Source organism: Chiloscyllium plagiosum, chromosome 34, assembly GCF_004010195.1.
Source record: "Chiloscyllium plagiosum isolate BGI_BamShark_2017 chromosome 34, ASM401019v2, whole genome shotgun sequence".
Taxonomy (NCBI): Eukaryota; Metazoa; Chordata; class Chondrichthyes; order Orectolobiformes; family Hemiscylliidae; genus Chiloscyllium; species Chiloscyllium plagiosum.
In genome coordinates, this window is record NC_057743.1 from 17,678,635 (window position 1) to 17,700,082 (window position 21,448).

Genomic DNA, 21,448 nt, shown 5'->3' on the forward strand with positions numbered 1-21,448 from the left:
TCCCCATCAGTCCGTACCTGCACCCCACATCCAGCCAGTCCCACCCTCCTGTACCAGCCCCCACCCTACTTAGAGACCCAGTTGAAGATGAAGTTTCTGCTCGCTCCGTTTGGTGATAGATTGGAATGCCCCTTCACCAACTGAAGCCTGGGACAAAGCCACGGTTCCTCGTCATATGATTCACATATGTACGTCATATGATTCACATATGTACGTCATATGATTCACATATGTACGCCATATGATTCACATATGTACGTGTCTGTTCTTTGATAAACAGGACTACCTGTGTTTGTTTATTAGTTCAGAACATACATCTAACTCTCACATCTCTCTTGTGTTGGATATAGGAGGAACATGTGCAGGCACAGTGCACACACAATAACAAAATGTTGTTGAACCATTCAAGCTGATGGTTGTCATTCGTATTTGATCAGAATCAGAATGCAGCAAGCAGGTGGAATGTGAAACAATTTGCACAGAGTCAGTCCTGATGGCACAGGCTAATGCCACACTCTGTAAACTGGTCTAATACAGTTCCTGACAAATTGACAGTGGAGCACCACATAACATGCTTTGTAATGAAATTTGCAGGCAGGCTGCTATGTACTGATCCAATCAATAGCAATTCAATTTGCAAGCATTGTGCTGTTGGCTCAGATCCAATCAATAAAGTTTTCTACATCTTAGATGGAGGGTGTGTGCTCACCACATTTGTACCAACAGCAATGAACAGCTTGTGATCATGGGTTTTCAACCCATTCACAGCGGAGATTATGATCTGGACTGTTCTTGGGGACAGATGAGAAAGCCTAAGGTGTCTGTCTGATGTTCTCCATTTTCACTAGCAGCCACTGAACTGGAAGAACACAACAAGCCAGGCAGCATCTGGAGGTGGAGAAGTCAATGTTTCGGGTGTAACCCTTGTTCAGGATTGGGGGTGGGTGTGGGGGGAGCTGCAGACAAAGGGGTGGCAGGGTCACGGTGGTGAAGTGGGGATAGGTGAAGACAGGGAGAGGGTACGAGCTGGTTGGTCAGTGGGAGGAATGAATCCAGCTGGTGGCAGAGAGGGGTGGAAGGGAGGGGGTTGGGGATGGGGAAGGGAGGTTATTTGAAATTGGAGAACTCAATGTTGAGTCCTCCGGGCTATAGGCTGCCTAGGTGGAAGGTGGGGTGTTCTTTCTCCAATTTGGGGTCTGAAACTCCACCCCCTTTATCTGCAGCTCCCTCCACACCCACCCCAGTCCTGAAGAAGGGTTACACCCGAAACATTGACTTGTCCACCTCCAGATGCTGCCTGGCTTGCCGTGTTCTTCCAGTGCCCCAGAGGTAATTTCTTTTTAAAAACTCTTTCATGAAGCGCCAATGGCTAGGCCCATCCCTAACTGCCCATGAGTGACCTCACTGAGCCACCACATGGTGGCGCTCCACACTCCAAGCTGTTCGTCTGTGAGAGGAGGTGATCAGACCATGGTACTGTCACTGGATTAATAATCCAGGCATCCAGGCTAATTCCCAGGGACCTGGGAATCTCCTCACAGGAACTGAAATCTGCTTCATAAAGCTGGTATTCAAAACGAATCTTGGCAACTGGATTGATTAAAAAAACCTTCAGTTCTGAGGAAGGGTCACTGGACCCGCAACGTTAACTCTGATTTCTCTCCACAGACCTGCTGAGCCTTCCCAGCAATTTCTGTTTTTGACTAAAACCCACCTGGATCCCTGATGTCCTTCAGGAAAGGATAGCATCCGCCTGACTTAACCTACATGTGACTCCAGACCCTTAGCAGTATGACTGACGCTTCAATGGCCAAGCCAGCCACTGGGTTGTACCAAGCATCTAGAGGGGGAAAGTATTTCTGTGCAGGGCAGAGTGGTCTCTAAGTGGCTCAGTTTTACATCAGCTCTTGAACGGCCTGCTGAGCTGGTGTCAGTTCGGCCCAACTCTGTGCGAAATTCGTGCTTACGTCGCTATTGCCATCAGTCTGCCCGTTGTTTGTCAGAAAGCAGCTGTGATAGAGATTGATTGAAGACTGGGAGCATGGAGAACAGCAACCACAGATTATTTTTTAAATCTTGCTTTGAAGTGAGATTAATGTCTTTTTTGTCACATATCACACTGGAGGTGGAGGCGTCGCCAAGGCAACACTTGATGATCGACTGCCAGTGCGTAAAACAATTTTAATAAGATGTTTGTCTTCCCCTCTCACATTTGAGTGTTTTATTTGTCAAGTTCCCCTCCAGTTTTCCATCTTTCTTCCCTGACAGGGCTGTGATCTGGTCCCATGGTATCAGGGAATGCTGCTGTACCACAGTCAGTGACATTGCTCAGTTTGTGCAGCTAAGCACCAAGTATTGGCAGGACAGTTAACCATGGGGTGCATCGCAATCAGACCAGAGCTCCCAGTGACCTCAGCTGTGGATACCCTGAACCCCCTCCCTAATCATAGAGTCATGGAAATATACGCTTCGGCCCAATTCATCCCTGCCGACCAGATATCCTAAATTAATCTAGTCCCATTTGCCAGCATTTGGCCCATATCCCTCTAAACCCTTCCTATTCATATACCCATCCAGATGCCTCTTAAATAGTGTAATTGTACCAGTTTCCAACAGCTCCTCTGGCAGCTCATTCCAAACATGCACCACCCTCTGCATGAAAAAGTTGCCCGTTTCAATCTTTCCCCTCTCATCTTATACCTATGAGCTGGAGTTTTGGACTCTCCCACCCTGGGGAAAAGACCCTAACTATTCACCCTATCCGTCCCCCACATCATCTTATAAACCCCTATCAGGTCACCCCTCAGCCTCCGACGCTCCAGGGAAAACAGACGCAGCCTATTCAACCTCTCCCTCCAGTTCAAACCCTCCAACCCTGGCAACATCCTTGTAAATCTTTTCCAAACCTTTACAAGTTTTGCAACATATTTCCTATAGGAAGGAGACCAGAATTGAGAATAGAAGGCAGACCAGATAGGCACACAATATTCCAACAGTGGCCTAACCAATGTCCTGTACAGCCACAACATGACCTCCCAACCCCTGTACTCAATACTCTGACCAATAAAGGAAAGGATACCAAACACCCTCTTCACTATCCCATCGATCTGTGACCCCATTTTAACAGAGCCTGCCCTAGAGTCTCTTTGTTCTGCAGCACTCCCCAGGACCTTCCCATTCCTGCTGCGACCATGACAGTGTCTGAGAGTATCTCCCGTCTTTCAGAGCAGGAATGGAGCATTGAGAACCTTCTACTCAGAAATGGAGCCCACGCCCATGCTCACACAGAAGTGTTTCCTTCACCCCCTGGAAGAGAAAGAAGCCCTCGTATGGGGAGTTTCCAAGGGAGTGAAATGAAATGAAAATTGAAAGGTTTCACTGTGATAATGAAAGCCAGCTCAAAGCTTGGCTGAAGCTACTCTTGTTGTGGTTTGGTTGGTAAATTGCTGTGCCCAGCCTGTGCCAAGGCTACTGCTCTGGGTCACAGCCACAGCTAGCGGGATACAATTACCCTCATGTGCTGCCCCCTGTTGGGGAAGGGAAGCTAAGGTTCTTGCACCTGACCACTGGCCAGTGACTTGAGACAGAAAGAATGTGTGTGTGTGTGTGCGTGTGTGAGAATGTCAGGAAAGGGCTGGATTGAGATCCCGCGTGTGCTGACTCCATTGGTTGAACAGTCTCGGATCACGCAAGGTGATTGGGCGACTGCTCTAGTGACCAGAGAACTACCAGTAACACGTGGTGTGACACAAATTTAAAAGACATGAGTTGAAATTTAGCTGGAATTTAAAATTCACAACCTTAGGTTCAAATGCCTCCCTGGCCTCCCTACCTTGAATTCGCCTGGTGGCCCTATGACCCTCTGGGGAACTCCATCCCACTTCCCCCGGAGGACTGGAACTAACCCCTCTCCTACCCCATCAACACCACATCCCCAACCCCATCACCACCACCACAGTCTGCCCACATCCAGTTCCACCTCTAAGATGTTTCTGAGAAAGCACCCTCTTGCAAAATGGATGTCTTGAAACACATAAAAGTGGATAAATCGCCAGGACCTGATCAGGTGTACCCTAGAACTCTGTGGGAAGCTCGGGAAGTGATTGCTGGGCCGCTTACTGAGATATTTATATCATTGATAGTCACAGGTGAGGTGCTGGAAGACTGGAAGTTGGCTAACGTGGTGCCACTGTTTAAGAAGAGTGATAAGGACAAGCCAGGGAACTATAGACCAGTGAGCCTGACATCGGGACAGGATATGCATGTATTTGGAAAGGCAAGGACTAATTAGGAATAGTCAACATGGCTTTGTGCGTGGGAAATCATGTCTCACAAACTTGATTGAGTTTTTTGAAGAAGTAACAAAGAGGACTGATGAGGGCAGAGCAGTAGATGTGATCTATATGGACTTCAGTAAGGTGTTCAACAAGGTTCCCCATGGGAGACTGATTAGCAAGGTTAGATCTCATGGAATACAGGGAGAACTAGCCATTTGGATACAGAACTGGCTCAAAGGTAGAAGACAGAGGTTGGTGGTGGAGGGATGTTTTTCAGACTGGAGGCCTGTGACCAGTGGAGTGCCACAAGGTTCAGTGCTGGGTCCTCTACTTTTTGTCATTTACATAAATGATTTGGATGTGAGCATAAGAGGTACAGTTAGTAAGTTTGCAGATGACACCAAAATTGGAAGTGTAGTGGACAACGAAGAAGGTTACCTCAGATTACAACGGGATTTTGATCAGATGGGCCAATGGGCCGAGGAGTGGCAGATGGAGTTTAATTCAGAAAAATGCGAGGAGCTGCATTTTGGGAAAGCAAATCTTAGCAGGATTTATACACTTAATGGTAAGGTCCGAGGGAGTGTTGCTGAACAAAGAGATCTTGGAATGCAGGTTCATAGCTCCTTGAAAGTAGAGTCGCAGGTAGATAGGATAGTGAAGAGGGTGTTTGGTCTGCTTTCCTTTATTGGTCAGAGTATTGAGTACAGGAGTTGGGAGGTCATGTTGTGGCTGTTAAAGACATTGGTTAGGTCACTGTTGGAATATTGTGTGCAGTTCTGGTCTCTTTCCTATCGGAAAGATGTTGTGAAACTTGAAAGAGTTCAGAAAAGATTTACAAGAATGTTGCCAGGGTTCGAGGATTTAAGCTATAGGGAGAGGCTGAATAGGCTGGGTCGGTTTTCCCTGGAACATCGGAGACTGAGGGGTGAACTTATAGAGGTTTATAAAATCATGAGGGGCATGGATATGATAAATATACAGTCTGTTCCCTGGGGTGCTGTGTGTAGAACTAGAGGGCAGAGGTTTACAGTGAGAGGGGAAAGATATAAAAGAGACCTAAGGGGCAACATTTTCATGCAGAGAGTAGTACGTGTATGGAATGAGCTGCCAGAGGAAGTGGTGGAGGCTGGTACAATTGCAACATTTAAGAGGCATTTGGATGGGTATATGAATAGGAAGGGTTGAGAGGGATATGGGCCGGGTGCTGGCAGGTGGGACTAGATCGGGTTGGGATATCTGGTCGGCATGGACAGGTTGGACTAAAGGGTCTGTTTCCATGCTGTACATCTCTATGAAGATGACTCTTCAATCCAACACTGCAATCCTTATCTGAGTGTGTTCACATGTGGACCGTTTTCCGTCTCCTTGGCCAGGCTACACACCAGTGACACACCCAACCTTGGGAGATCTTACGATGCTAAAACGTCAACAGGAGTGGTCATCTTGGAGGTGAAAATGTCACCATGGAAATGCATCAAATTACTTCAATACTTCTGGGCGTGTCTTCAGGAAAGGAATTGGGGCAAGATCAAACCGAAGGAACTAAAGATTTGTAAAATGCCTGAGGCAGCCATGGTTTTTGATATTGGTCGATGGTCCTTTCCCAATTTCCTGTAACACATACAGAGTCGGGAAGGTGTGGGAGGGGCTGCAGTTCTGTATGCATGAGCTCCTTGAACAACAAAAGATGGTTCACACCATCCTCTCTTCCTTTCAGAAACGGACGTGGGACCTTAAGGTGTAGCCTGAAACCATTCTAAATCCACTCGGCAAAAGTGAGGTCTGCAGATGCTGGAGATCAGAGTCGAGAGTATGGTGCTGGAAAAGCACAGCAGTATCCAAGAAGCAGGAGAATCGTTGTTTTGGACAAAAGCCCTTCATCAGGAATGAGCAATTCTAACCTTCCACCTGGAATTCATTGTTTATTCACATAAAAGAACAAATGGCCCATTCCTCCCCCTACCATGGCTCGGCCAAGTTGACAATCACAACACAGTCCTGATGAAGGGCTTTTACCTGAAACATCGACTCTCCTGCTCCTCGGATGCTGCCTGACCTGCTGTGCTTTTCCAGCACCACACTGTCAAATCACAACCCAGTCACTGAGCCTGACAGAGCACAGGCCCTGCTGCCTACACAGTGCCAGGACAGTTCCTGCAGCAATGCTGCAATTAGCCCTGTGGAGAGACAGTAATCAGCCGGGCCCGTTGCACACCCCATCATGTTGAGGCGTGCCAATGTGTGGAAATTTCCGGACTACTGAACAGCTGGTAGTCCGGTGGAGCTCTTTATTAACGGGAGGACAAGTGTGCGAGAATCAGGATTAGGTCGAGGTCAACAAAGAATCACGCAATCCTGACATCGAGGATAAACCAAGCAATCCTTGCCCATGAAAGCACCAGGATCATCATCTGACACAGTTGGTTTGCTTTTCAGTTTTGCTCACTAACTTAGCAATTGGCCTTTCATAATATTCAGCAGGAGCCCTGATGAAACTGGAGTGTCGGGCCGTTCTATAATTGTTTGCACTGCCTCATTGTCACTAGTGTGCAGAACTGAGTGAATACTTTGCTGTTTTCTTTCATCTCCCAAGGAACCCAGGGGTATTTATACAGCTCCCCAGAGGGTTGAGGCAATGATGGGGTAGAGCTTTTGCTAAGACTGTGGAAGGAGATTAAATGGGTCAAGCAGAGTTCACAGTACAGTAGACTTAATGACGTGCTCAATTTTAAGCTGACAGCGTTTTCCATCAAGGGTCAGCTTTTCCATGTATATTAAGGAATATACTGGGAGTGTTGGACTGTCGGACATTGCTGAGTGTTTGGATTATGGGACCGAAGGTTGTTTGTGGAAGTCAGTATTTATATGGAAAAATAACGAAGTGCTGATGCTGGAGAATGGCAGCAAGCAAAAACAAACTATTGCTGGCGACGGTCAGCAGGTCTGGCAGCATCTGCAAAGAGAGAAACAGAGTCGACATTTCAAATCCACTCGGCGAAAGTGAGGACTGCAGATGCTGGAGATCAGAGTCGAGAGTGCGGTGCTGGAAAAGCACAGCAGGTCAGGTAGCGTCCGAGGAGCAGGAAAATCGTCGTTTCTGGCCAGAGCCCTTCATCAGAAATGAATCCACTGACCGGTGTTCTGTTTTTCTCTCCAAAGATGCTGCCAGACCTGCTGAGTTTCTCAGCATTCTCTGTTTTTGGAATCACATTCAGTTTTTGCCATCACAAACTCGAGAAAGCACTGGTTTCCAGAGATTTGCTGGTCTTGGAAAGTCGGAGCGACAGCTGTGATTATTTCTGATGGTGTGATGGGTTCTCTCACCGATATAACAGTTGAGAGTTTAGCCAAAGGAATTAATCATTTTACAGTCTGGGTTGATGTCATGTCACACTTAACATTAAGCTAAAACCCGATTTGCAGAAGCGATTGCAAATACTGTACATGTTTTACACTGTGCTCACTTGCCCTGAACACATTGTATCAGGAGCAGGAGCAAGCCATTCAACCCATTGAGTCTCCTCTGTATCATTGACCAAGATTGTGGCTGTCTGATATTCCTCAACTCCACATTGCTGCCTTTTCTCTATAACCCTTGCTCACATTACTGCTTAAAAATCTGTCCATCTCAGCCTTGAATATCGAGTCATGGAGATGTACAGCATGGATACAGACCCTTCGGTCCAATCCGTCCATGCAGATATCCCAACCCAATCTAGTCCCACCTGCCAGCACCCGGCCCATATCTGTCCAAACCCTTCCTATTCTTTTGTAAACCTCTATAAGGTCACCTCTCAACCTCCGATGCTCCAGGGAAAACAGCCCCAGAACTGCACACAATATTCCAACATACTTAACAACATTTGCCTTAGTTCTCCCCAAAGTGTTGAATGGCCTGACCATAGAGATGTCGTTTGGGTCTGCAGGAGGTTGCTTGTTTCTGTGCATTAGGAAACAGCTGGCATGTTTTGAGCCCCACTCTCAGTTTGCCTTGCTCTCTGTGTTAGGAGTGTCTTACAGTCCAGATTCCCTTGCTTCACATTACAGTGAGAATCCTCCCTGTAAACGCAGTCCAGCAACAGCGCGCTCCGAACAGTACGCCCTTAATGCCAGCAACACTTTGCAACAACTTTGAGAAGTGACATAACAAGCAACCTGCTGCAGTGCGAGAGAAATGTCCCTCTAAGGCACTTTCTGGAACATTCCTGATTGTGGTCCAGCCGTGATTATTTACTTCCTCGAAACCGGTGACAGCTGCCATTTTCTGCGCTGAAGTGGCAGTTCCTTTTGAGACTACATTAACTGACTTCATTTCAGTGTACCCTCAAAGAACATCGACAAAGCTTTGAAATACAATGTATTTGTGCTTGGAATGATGATGCGTTTTACTTAATATAAGGAACAAAACGGAGATCCTCAGTAACGAGAACTTGCAAACAGATCTGACATTGCAGAAAGCAGCCATTCAGCCCAATTGATGCCAATACTAGCCCTCACTAGCGTCTCAATAACTGGAAGCAGAATTCTGTGCCAATATTTGGTCTGAAGAAGCCTCCTACCACTAGACTTTCATTACCCCAAACTCTTCTGATTTTACCACTCTGACGTGCTACGATAGATATATCGTGGTGTGTTTGTGGTATGGTGTAGGTACATTTTATAATTCTCAATGACACGCCTTCATCACTGGTAATCAAGACGAGGTGTTATGTTCATTAATGGTCCATAAATGCAGCGAGATGCATTAAAGTAATCAATAGAAGTAGATTGGAAAACACAGCTCTTGCCCGTTTTAAATTTTTCTCTATAATTGCACCGTAACATATTTTCCTCTCAGTACTGCATAAAAAGTCCCTTTTTATAAATGAAACCTTTTTGACAGTCAAAAGGTCAATGATGGCCAGAAATTAATCCTGCCAAAAATAATGGATGAATGTTTTGAAGACTGACCTTAGTTGGCTTGGCATTTTAAATTGACAGACCCCTCTGTTAAAACAGACAGAGTAATGCACTGCAAGTATGTTAATCATTTGTCCATTATTCGGTCCATATTACAAATTGTTGTACATCAACATCTAAACAAGTACAATGTAGATAGTTTCACCAGTGCTCATTATTGGATCAGCCTTGTGCCCTCCCTGAAGCTACTAAAACAGAAAGAATGTTTATTTAAAATATAGTGAGATCAGAATACCCTCTATTAGCGCAATTCTCTGTCTACAGGGTGACCTCCTGGTCAAGCCAAGTTTTGAATTTAAAATTCTCATCCTTAATCTTAGATCCTTTCATGGCTTCACTCTTCCCTATCTCTAAGATCTCCATCAACCCCACAACTTTCAAGATATCAAAACTCATCCAGTCCCGGCCTGTTCAGCACCCCCAGTTTGAATCACTTCTCCATTGTTGGCCATGCCTTCAGCTAACAAGGCTCCCTGTAGACACCTCACCAGTCAAACTGAACGCTACTTGCGGAGCGTTTCAGAGAACACCTCTGGGACACCCGGACCAACCAACCCAACCACCCTGTAGCTCAACATTTCAATTCCCCCTCCCACTCCACCAAGGATATGCAGGTCTTTGGACTCCTCCATCGTCAGACCACAACAAAACGACGGTTGGAGGAAGAACGCCTCATCTTCCGGCTAGGAACCCTCCAACCACAAGGGATGAACTCGGATTTCACCAGTTTCCTCATTTCCCCTCCCCCCACCTTGTCTCAGTCAAATCCATCAAATTCAGCACCGCCTTCCTAACCTGAGATCTTCTTCCCGACCTCTCCGCCCCCACCCCAGTCTGACCTATCACCCTCACCTTGACCTCTTTCCACCTATCACATTTCCGACGCCCCTCTCCCAAGTCCCTCCTCCCTACCTTTTATCTTAGCCTGCTGGACAAACTTTCCCCATTCCTGAAGAAGGGCTTATGCCCGAAACGTCGATTCTCCTGTTCCCTGGATGCTGCCTGACCTGCTGCGCTTTTCCAGCAACACATTTCCAGCTCTGATCTCCAGCATCTGCAGACCTCACTTTCTCCTCAAACTGAACCCTTTGACCAAGCTTCATTATGTGGCTCAGCATCATACCCGGCTCACTAACACTACTGTAAACATTGCATTCAAGATCCAATGTAAGCTTTGTTATTGTCTCTGAGTTGTGCTGGGACAGGGATGGAGGCACTAGTGATACCAGGCTTGTTTGGTGTGTGTAGAATGCATTGCTTATTGTAGACAAAAAAGTCTTGCAAAAGACTTCACTTTGGCTATTTTTGTCAATCTGCTTTTATTTAGAGATGGGTGCACAGGACTTGTTGATTAAGCTTCTGCTAGATCTCCAGCTTTGCTTGGAGAGTGTATGAGCTGCAAAAGGAGATTGAGCAGTGTTAAGTGTTGATGGGCTCTAGAATCTTTGGGCCAATCTCTGTTTTCTTAAGCCTTATCACATACGGAATAAAATTGTGGATAAGAGCTTACATACTAGCCAATGCTAGTGACTGCTTCCTACACATTGGTCTCGGATGCTGCCTGACCTGCTGTGCCTTTCCAGCACCACACTTTTTGACTCTGATCTCCAGCATCTGCAGTTCCCGCTTTCACCAATTATAATATTCAACCAAGGGTTCCATTTCCTTCCTCCAGATTGTCAAGGGAACACAGGTGAGCAGCCCCCGCCTGGGTTTGGCCTCCAGGTCTGATTCTCTCCACTAGATATCTGATCCAATCATCTGGCACCCTCCCCTCATTGACATTGTCAACTTCCCCACCCCTCCATCTGAACCAGGTACCTTTCAACATTGTCCAGCATGACTTGAAACCTGTGCTGTGGAATCCTGCCAACTTTGCCAGCAGCGTAACTTGAAATTTGAATGCATGGAGAGTGCAGAGACCATGAAGCTGGGATACATTATTCCAACAGTATCAGGTAATTAAAAACAGGAAGGGAAATTAAGGATAACCAAGGAACCATTTACAGTATGTCCATGGAATGAATTGGGCTGAAGTATCTTTTGTCAGTCAGCTTCCCAATCCCATTCAGCCTCCTTGCACCAACCGTGACTTTTTGTCAACAAGAGTCCATTCAGCCCATCTCCCTCACCATCACTGCCAGCTGGTGGAGGTCCCAGCAGCCCTCAAAACCCTCCCTCACTATCCCCACCTGCTTTTGGAGGTCTCATTACAGTCTGGGAATGAAGATGATTCTCTGGTTGTGATTAGATGGATAAGGAGAGAACACCTTTCAATTCCATTTTGATTTAGCTCCCTCCCTCTCCCACTCTCTCCTATCTTTGATGGTTTACATTGCCCTGAATGGCCTTTGGACATGGATTAATTGGTTGCTATACATGTGGTGGTTAATAGATGGAAATATATCACAGTTTGCTTGTAACAGCACTTCTTGACATGGAGAAGGGAAAAACATATATACAAGGAGGGAACCAAATCTGGAAACGAATGGTGGGGTGTTGGAGGATGATGATGCAAACAACCCTGTCAAAGACTGCAGACTGTTCAGGAGGGATCATGAGGAGTAGTTTGCTTTGGTTACAGAGGATGTGACACCTGGCCTTGATAAGAGCTGTTTCGGTTCTGTGACGGGATGGGAAACTGATTGGAGGGATTTAAACACAAGTTCCAGGAAAGTTGGGAACAGATTTAGAGGCATGAACAGAGCAGAAACACGCTAACAGTGGATCCCAATTAGCTTCAATCCTCCGCTGAAAGCTCCCAGACCTTCATCGTTTGTACGGAACACCTGCCAGATCAGTTATTTAAAACCTTCCTGTTTGATCTGCCATCATAAATAAACAGGCCATTGGGCCCTCAGTTGGTGAAATTCTGCCTGGACCACTTACCTATGTTTCCAGTCTTGGTGACATCCTGTAGAGTCGGCTCTGGACATTTACCTGGGATTTGCAGTGAAACAAGATAGGAATCTGTCTGAAAAACCATAAAGCTGCCTTTTCCCAGGATAGTCTGAGCCAACTTCCAGTGTCCTGAAATATTCTCTGTTTCCTTGTGGAAAACATTGAGGTTTATGGACTACCGCCAACCCCTTAGAATTCATCCAGTCCCATGCTGAGCCTAATCTGTGTGTTAGAACAGACGGAGATATTTACCAGTTTGGGATGGGAATGAGGCAGTGATAGAGCTACAGACCTCCTGCTGTTTGTCGTTTCTTTCAGCGGTGTGTTAATGCGCTGAATTAAGAAGGCACTGCAAACGGCCAGCTCCTTGGCTGTAGACAATCAGATCTGGAAACGATTCCTGATTTAACTAAAAACAAAATGATGTGAGAATCCAACAGAATCAATGAAGACAGGGAACCAGTGAGTGGCAGTGGGAACAATACAAAGTGGGACAAACAGAACATCAGGAGTTGGCCTAAATGTGGTGGAGGGAACCCAAGCCACTCCCTTGTAATACATTAGAACATTACAGCGCAGTACAGGCCCTTCGGCCCTCGATGTCACGCCAACCTGTCAAACCAATCTGAAGCCCATTTAATCTATACTATGTTTATCCATTGTGAACCATTGTTGTTAAGTAAATATATTGAGCTGGGTTATTAAGTAGGGGTGAGCAAAAGTGAGGATTGTGGATGCTGGAAACCAGAGTCTAGATTAGAGTGGTGCTGGAAAAGCACAGCAGGTGAGGAAGCGTCCGAGGAGCAGGAAAATCTACGTTTCGGGCAGAAGCCCGTCATCAGGACTGAAGAAGGTCTTCGGTCCGAAACATCGATTTTCCTATTAAGTAGGAGTGAGCAATTCTCCTGCTGGTCACGTACTTGTGTGTGTTCCTTAGTGAAATGAACACACTCAGTGGGGGACACTTCACCTGACAACAAAGTCTGGTCTTCCTCCAGCTTCTATTTTCTTATTCTCACTTGGAGTCTTTCTGATTTCTCTCTTTGTCTCCCTCTGGTTTATTAACTGTGTCATGATCAGCTGTCTGCTGAACTCTCCGCATGTGCCTCTTAGCCTCAAATGCACCATTCAATGGGAACCACCTCTTCCCCACTCATTGTGCTGAGATGACGACCCATCACGCGGTCTCCAGTAGCAATTTCATGTTTCTCTCAGCACCTCAGAACCATTGACTCCTTCAAATGTTCATTTTCCACAGTCAGCAGTTAGGAACTCGACAAGACCATTCAGCCTCTCAAAGCTGGTCTGACATTCAGTGAGATCATTGGCTGATTTGCGACTTAGCTCCATGTATCCAACTTTGACCCACGCCCCTTCACATCTTTGAATAACAAATATCTACCAATCTGGGATTTAAAAGGAATGATTGCTCAAGGAACAATAGGCATCAGTGAAAGAGTTCCAAACTCCTACCAGCCTTTATGTGAACTAATGGTTTCTAATCTCAATCCTGTAAGGTCTGGCTCTGATTTTAGTTAACACTGCCCAGTTCTAGAATTCGTAACTGGCATAAATTGTTTCTCCTTACCTAACCTATCTGTTTCACTTAATCTCTAAAAAACTTCAATCGAGTTATCTCTCAAACTTCTAAATTCCAGGCAATACAATCCCAGTTTGTGTAATTTACCTCATGGAGACAAGGCATTTTCTAATAAGCCTGCTCAAACTACCTCGAAGCCAATATATTCTTCAGTGGTGCTCAGAAAAGTTCATAGATATGGTCGAACCAGGAGCAAATTAACAGCAGATACTGGACTCTGCACTGAAAACAAACAATGTTGAAGATTACAACGTGTCAGGCAGCACCTGTGGAGAGAGAGCGAGTTGTCACACCGAGAGATGAAGAGTCACCCAGACTTGAAACATGAGCAGGCCCTCTCTCCACAGATGCTGCCTGTCCCATTGTGCCTTTCAGTGGTCTCGCCAGGACTTTGTATAACCGAAGCATCACTTTGACCCTCTTACACTCCATTCCTCTTCCATTCATCTTTCTGATGATTTTCTCCATCCGTTCATAATATTTGAACGTATTGCCTTATCTTCTTCACTCATCGCCTCCTCACCTTCCACTGTGCTAACATCCCTCCAGTCTTCACATCATTTCCTGGACTCCTGAAGTGATCACCTCCTCCCGCAACCCATAGGCATTTGAAACACAGGCTCCACCACTTGATTATGAATTGCTTTGGCATCGTCTTCATTTTTGTTCCACCTTGGTAGTGTCCTGAATTTCTCCTTCATGTGTGAGTTGAAATGCATGAATGGGCCAACATGCCAGTCCCGCTGGGGATCTGCTAAAGCAGAGGATGCCATTGCTAACATGTCGCTGAGCCATCTGCCTGTGCTGGTGTTAAGAAAATGTCGTTTGGGAGAACCTCCAGCTGGTCTTTAAATAATGTGCCAGGTCTTTTACATCCTCCCAGTGACTCCCTGACTTCCAGAGAGACACCCCTGAAAATCCAGCCCCCCCTCACTATTGCACAGCAATGCCTTAACTATAGAGTCGTAGAGATGTACAGCACAGAAACAAACCCTTCGGTCCAACTCGTCTGTGCACACCAAATATCCTAAATTAATTGAGTCCCATTTGCCAGCACCCGGCCCATATCCCTCCAAACCCTTCCTATTCATATACCCATCCAGATGTCTTTTAAACGGTGCAATTGTACCAGCCTCCACCACTTTCTCTTGCAGCTCATTCCATACACGTACCACTCTCTGTATGAAAAAGTTGCCCCTTAGGTTCCATTTGAATCTTTCCCCTCTCACCTTAAACCTATGTCCTCTAGATTTGGACTTCACCACACCAGGGAAAAGACCTTGTCTATTTACCCTATGCATGCCCCTCATGATTTTATAAACCTCTATAAGGTCACCGCTCAGCCTCCGATGCTCCAGGGAAGATAACTCCAGCCTTTCCCGCCGCTTTCTATAGCTCAAACCCTCCAACCCTAGCAACACTGTTATCTTTTCTGAACCCTTTCACGTTTCACAACATCCTTCCGATATGAGGAAGACCAGAATTGAATGCTGCATTAAAAAGTGGCCCTTACCAATCTCTAGTACAGCTGCGACATGACCTCCCAACAACTATAACATGCGCTCAGCTTGACATGGAGCTTGAACCAAACAGTATTCTGACCCAGGGGTCTGTGTTCTCAGAACTGGGCCCATTCTGAGATTCGGTGCAGACATGTGATGAAAATGATATCCTTTAGCTTTTATGTTCTCCCCCAACTTATGTGGTTCAGATGACCAGACTCAAAACATTAACTCTGCTTTCGCCCCACAGATGCTGCCAGACCTGCTGAGTTTCTCCAGTAATTTCCCAAAATGCTGGAGATCTGCAGTTCCTTGTCTTATTTTGCAGTTCCAAAGTATTGCATTGGCTGTGAGTGCTGTGAGATATCTGGTGGCTAGATAAATGCAGGATTTTTTTGATTCACTGCACACTTTTATTCTCCGAATCTTTAGGTTGAAGACAGAGCAGTTTTTCAGCGGCTATATCTATAGAATTTGGCAAAGTAAATCAGAGACACAATAAGAGAAACACTACAGACTAATGTCAGTATCCATCTGTCAGACAATTGTGTTCTAACATATGTGTTGACTCTCGGTATATTTTTGGTGCCAGTTAATGGAAAACTGTTGTTAGTAATCTTTGTAGATACTTGTTACTTTTAGGATCTTTTTATGGATTTTTTTTCTGAAGCAGAGGTTGTCAAAACAGAATTGTTCGAGAATGGGTGAGGTTGTATTTTTTAATACTGCCACTTTAACTCCAGGAGTCATGGAGAGAGGGAGGGGAGGTGACCCATATGGACTGCCGAGTAGGGAAGCGCTGGAAATAGGGATTGCACAAGAGGGGAAAGATGGGTTTTGGAAATGGGGAGAGTGTGTGAGGTGAGGGTGAAGGTGGTAATTCTGTGAAGGCAGTGTGTCAGTGACAGTGAGACGGAGAAACACACAGGAGGGCAGATGGAACACAGACACTGAGCTGGGATAGGGAGCTGGACAAGGCCCATGAGGAATGATGCCATGGAGATGGATTCAAATGACAACAGAACAGGGCAGACAAAAGTGAATTCAGGCCAGTGCGGAGCAGCTGAGTGCGAACATGTATTGTTATCGGGTGTTACTGCCAAACCTTGTCTCATGATGCAGTTAGCAAATGGGTTTTGCAGCCAGGAGACTGTGCTGCATATTCCAGCCTGGGTGAGCAAGGAAGCAACTCAAATCCAAGTTTGATCCAAGCCACATAATTCCAACAAACAGATGGTTTCCTTTCTGTACCGCGACAAATAGGTCACGGCCCAAGTGAGTTGGCAAGCTCCCCTCTTGCCTCCAGCAAGACCCAGCAGCATTGAGTAAAGGAGTGGGAACTTGGTGACATGGTGTTGCAATCATTGTATTAACAGCTGGCAAAGACAAGTCGAGAGGAAGTCACCATGGGCTGTGACCTCGCGAGGATGTAAGAGCAGAGCAGAAGCTGCTGCTGTCTGACACAACATCCCCCACATTGTAACCAGGCACTGGAGAATGTTCACATTTCAAATATCCAATCAGATTATTGCAATTCCAGTATTGAGCAAAGCTAATCTCAAATTGCCAGAAGGCAGTCTGATTGGATTTCTAAATGTTATAGCATTCCCCTCATCATTCTCCCCTTCTTCTCCTGCCCTGTGCTGTCCCATGATGAGCAACAGTTCGCTAGGGGCCATTGATCATTGTACATGGACCTCAATTACAGAAATTCATAGGGATCTTTGTGAGTGACCCCTGTTCTCAGATCAGTTAGAAGTAGACGTTAATGTCATGTATACTCAAGTACAGGGACACAGGAAGGCAGTGGAAAGTGTCCAAAGTCCCCATTCTCTAGTACGGCCTTGGTTACAAAACCAGAATTTAACAAAAAAACAGAAGAAATGAAAAGAAAAGCCAAAAGGGAATAAAACGTCCAGATCTTAAAGCCTGCAGGCTTATCTCCATTAGGATGTTCAGAATGCTCAGTCACCCAGGCCTAGCCATGGCTTGGAGTGTAGGTCAGCATCGATCGGTGGGAGGAGCCACGTTCTTGTTGCCATGGACGATGCTGTCACTTCGTCCAATCACTGGGAGGAGCCATGTTCTTGTTGCCATGGACGATGCTGTCACTTCGTCCAATCACTGGGAGGAGCCATGTTCTTGTTGCCGTGGACAATGCTGTCACTGCCTCTGATTGGTGGGAGGAACCATGTTCTTGTTGCCGTGGATGATGCCATCACTGCGTCCAATCAGTGGGAGGAGCTTTGCCGCTGCTGTCCCTGAATGCAAGAAGGAGCCATGTCATTGCTGCTGCTGGCACTGCCTCATCCAACTGCCGGGAGGCTAGCATAGCCCCATGATGGGAAAGGTGGGCTCTCACTGCTGATGTTGTGCTGGTGACCATGTCCACACACCGTCCAGCAGGAACCAGCTCACACAGGCCAGGCCTCTGGACCAGTTGTACCAGTCAGTCACTACCCCACCAATAGCAATTATATAGTCGACTCTGAACTGCCTTATAATGGCCTAGCCAGCCACTCAGTCATCTTCTCAACGATGATGAATGCTGACCTTGGTAGGGATGGCAAGATCCCATGAATAATTTGATAAAAACAACACAGTCCAGTGAAGCCAACACATGGTCAGAAAACAGCATTACACTCATACCCAGGAACAGCCAGAAACAGTGCACTGAGGACAACTTTCTCCCACTTCAGTTCGCCACCTCATTGGACATGATTTCCATTGGCCTTGTTACATTGTGGTATACACTCCAGGCCAGGCAGGCAGTACAGGACATGATGACAGTTAATGTTTCAGATTCAGCCAGGCTTTCAATGGACTGAATTCAAAGTCGTGTCTTCAGTCAGTCAGTTACATGTTTGTAATATATATACAACAACAGTCAGTACGCAAAGATCTCAAAGTACATGTAATCCTGTGATATTATAACAATGTAAGTAGTTAGTATTGTGAATAAACTTCGAGATGTTTACCTCAACAAGATCTCGATCTCTGGGGTATATGAGACATGAGCTAACATGTGGGATAGTAATCTGACCATATCATACTGTCATGGTGTTTGACTGAATAACCTTGCCCAGCCGAAAGCATATTTCTACACTATGTTGATATATCATCAACTGTGTAGAAAAATGAGAAAGAGAATTCCTCACTACCTATGACCAAATTATATTAGTTGCAGTTCCCAGTGACACAATAAGTTGCTAGCTGTATAAGTGGGCTCTCACTTGCATGTTCCTCTGCTCCTTCGGTGCAGGTACCTGAAACTGAACATTATAAAGTTTGAGTCAATGTTGAGTCTGCACTGAATGAACAGGTTACCTGGACAACTAATGTGATGGAGCTGGGAGGTTGGGGATGGGGAATCTCAGTCTGGGTTTCCGATGACTATCTGATGAACGAGTTATCCTCAGAGAGCAGCTGAGGTCAAAGTTAGGATGACGAGATAAAACTGAATGCTGAAAGATTTAATAATCAATTTGTAACACCACAAAGCATTTGACAAAGCATTTGAGTGTTCCACCTCCAGGGAAGTTATCGATGAAACTTCATGCTATTTACAACGATTTATACATCCTGTGGTAAGGACACAGTGTGAATATTTACACACTGCAGTGTGTGGGACAGTGTAAATATTTACATACTGCAGTGTGTGGGACAGTATGAATATTTACACACCGCAGTGTGTGGGACAGTGTGAATATTTACACACCGCAGTGTGTGAGGATAGTGTGAATATTTACACACCGCAGTGTGTGGGGTCAGTGTGAATATTTACACACTGCAGTGTGTGGGCACTGTGTGAATATTTACACACTGTAGTGTGTGGGGACAGTGTGAATATTTTCACGCTGCAGTGTGAATATTTTCACGCTGCAGTGTGTGAGGATAGTGTGAATATTTACACACCGCAGTGTGTGGGGTCAGTGTGAATATTTACACACTGCAGTGTGTGGGACAGTATGAATATTTACACACCGCAGTGTGTGGGACAGTGTGAATATTTACACACCGCAGTGTGTGAGGATAGTGTGAATATTTACACAACGCAGTGTGTGGGGACAGTGTGAATATTTACACACTAATGTGTGGGGACAGTGTGAATATTTACACGCTGCAGTGTGTGTGGATAATGTGAATATTTACACACTGCAGTGTGTGGGGACAGTGTGAGTACTTACACACCACAGTGTGTGAGGATAGTGTGAGTATTTACACACTGCAGTGTCAGGGCATCCTGTGAATTTCAGGGGTAGATGAGGGTGGAAAGACATTATCATTGGATTAATAATCTAGTCATCCAATTAATCTGGAACCCTGGGACGAAATCCCTCAATGGCAGATGGTGAAATTCAGTCTAATAGGGACTATAAAGACATTGGCAATCATTGGAAAGGTCCATTTGGTTCACAAATTTTTTTTTCAAAGGGAAACCTACCATCCTCACCTGGTCTGGCCGACATGAGTGAAACCCGACAATGATGTGGTGAACTCCTAACTGCCCTCAGAAATGGCCGAGCAAGCCACTCTGCTGTACCAAACACTAAAATGTCTCAAAAAAGAAATGAAAGCAGACAGCTCATCTGGCATTGACTTCTTGGCCAGGAATGACAATGGCAGAAACATCCCTGTCAACCCTACATACTGCACTTTACCAGCATGTGGGGGCGAGTGCCAAACTGGGAGAGGTGTCACACTCACGAAATCATACCTCACAGTCCATGTCCCGGACACCATCACCATCCCTGCAGAGATGTGCGACACAAGTGAGGCAGCTGTACTGAGAGTCCTTAACATTGACAGTAGACCCCACAGTGTCTCCTGGCATCAGGACAAAAAAAGCAAGGAAACCTCCTGCTGACTAACACACATAACCCCCACCCCTTCCCTCCCCTCCCCCACCCAGCTGATGAATTAGTGCTGCTTCACATTGAACAGTCAAGGCTCAGTGCGTGACCGACAGAATGTAACGAACCGGAGCACACACACGCAGACATGAAGAGAACATGCCAACTCCATACAGAGAGACAGTCATAGAGATGTACAGCATGGAAACAAACCCTTTGGTCCAACTCGTCCATGCTGACCAGATATCCTAATCTAAGCTAGTCCAATTTGTCAGCATTTGGCCCATTCCCTCTAAACCCTTTAAATTCATATACCCATCCAGATGCCTTTTTAATGCTGTAATTGTACCAGCCTCCACCACTTCCTGTGGCAGCACCCTCTGCGTGAAAAAATTGCCCCTTAGGTCCCTTTTAAATCTTTGCCCTCTCACCCTAAACCTATTCCCTCTAGTTCTGGACTCCCCTACCCCAGGGAAAAGACCTTGTCTGTTCATCTTATCCACGTCCCTCATGATTGTATAAACTTGTATAAGGTCACCCCTCAGCCTCCAACGCTCCAGGGAAAACAGCCTCAGTCTATTCAGCCTCTCCCCATAGTTCAAACCCTCCAATCCTGGCAACATCCTTGCAAATCTTTTCTGAACCCTTTCAAATTTAACAACATCTTTCCTATAGCAGGGAGACCAGAATTGAATGCAGTATCCCAAACGTGGCCGAACCAACATCCTGTACAACTGCAACATGACATTTCAATTCCTATACTCAATACTCGGATCAATAAAGACAAGCATACCAAACACCTTCTTCACTACCTTGTCAACCAGCGATTCCACTTTCAAAGAGTTATGATCTGCACTCTTTGTTCAGCAACACTCCCTCGGACCTTACCATTAAGTAGAAAAGTCCTGCTCTGATTAGCCTTTCCAAAATGCAGCACCTCACATTTATCTAAATTAAACTCCATCTGCCAATTCTCAGCCCATTGGCCCATCTGATCATGATCCCATTGTAGGAAGCAATGGGGGGACTTCAATGTCCACCAGTGAGAGTGGCTCGGCAGCATCATGATTGACTCAGCTGGTCAAATATGTCTGTCCTTGCCAGTAGCAACGGAGGAACCATTGCAGCATACTTGTAGAAACATAAAGATGAGAGTTCTGGTGCAGAAATGAGGTGTGGAGATTGTGTCAGTGGAGGTGTACTGAGAGGCTAGTTTGAGACTGACACATATCAAATGGACACAGTGAGCATGGGGCCGGTGCCCTTGGAGTGTGCCCAGAAATGGAGATAGTGTCCGTCATGGAGCATGTTGGGAGTAGGCTGCAAGCTGAATTCAGGGGGTACTACCCAGCA